We start from the raw sequence: 1271 nt of genomic DNA on the forward strand, positions 1-1271 counted from the left end.
CCCCTGCTGGTTGCTGTTTCTCTGCTCCCCAAGAGGCAGCCCAGCAGTCTGTTTGCTCTCAAATACACTGCTGTCCCCCATGGAAAAAAGGCAAAGTCCCTCTCCTTATTGGGAGACCAACCAATCCTGAGCTAAACTTCCCAGCCTATGTCATGGAAAGTTACCCAAGCACCTAACTGCCCATAAAAGATGTCTGACTTCCCCTGCTGGTTGCTGTTTCTCTGCTCCCCAAGAGGCAGCCCAGCAGTCTGTTTGCTCTCAAATACACTGCTGTCCCCCATGGAAAAATAAAAAAATAATATTAGTACTATAGAATGATGAGTTTAATTTAACAGTTGAAGCAAAACAGTGTAGCTATAATAGACTGCTCTAAGTAATTTGCGGCTATAAGAAAATGTTTGAATCTTAATGTATGCTCAATATGAGACTGCATAATTATGAACATACTAGAGAATACTTAATGAATAAGTTAAATTTTCATCAATGACCTCTCATAATTTTGCTCTACCACTGAGTTATATCTACAGCCCCCTTTTTTTTTTATTTTGAGATGGGGTCTCACTAAGCTGTCCAGGCAGGCCTTGAACTTGTGATTCTTTTCCTTCATCCTTCTGAGTAGCTAGATCAAAAGCATGTGCCACCATTTCCCAGAAAAACTGCTGTGTTGAGTTTCAAGCATTCTGGTAAATCAAGCCTTTCCATATTTTCTTCAATATCAACTTGAATCATTGAATTAAAGATTTGAAGGAATCAAAATATTTCTCAAGTCTGTAGTAGTCAGCAATGGCCACCTTGAGGAGTTCCCTGTGGACGTGTTCTGTGAAAGTAGGCATGGGATGATTTCCCATGCACCTTTTTGTATTCTTGTGGTATGGGTTCCATTCTAGGCTCACCACCATCTTATGGCCATGTCCACTTCCAACAGTAGCCCAGCCATAATGCCAGCATGAATTGGTTACTTATGTCAGTGCTATGACAAAATACCTAACAAGGAGCTGGAGAGATGGCTCAGTGGTTAAGAACACTTGCTGTTCTTCCAGAGGACCAGGGTTCTATTCCCAGCACCACATGGTGCCTAATAACTCCAATTGTAGGGGATCCGACACCCTTTTCTGGCCTCAATGGGCATTGCACAACACAGGTGCACTTACATACATGCAGGCAAAACACTTACACACATAAAATAAAAATAATAAGTAAAATATTTTTAGAAAAAATACCTGATAGCCAGGCGTGGTGGCACATGCCTTTAATCCCAGCACTTGGGAGGC

The sequence above is a fragment of the Nannospalax galili genome, unplaced genomic scaffold (assembly GCF_000622305.1).
Source record: "Nannospalax galili isolate Female #2095 unplaced genomic scaffold, S.galili_v1.0 scaffold7, whole genome shotgun sequence".
NCBI lineage: Eukaryota > Metazoa > Chordata > Mammalia > Rodentia > Spalacidae > Nannospalax > Nannospalax galili.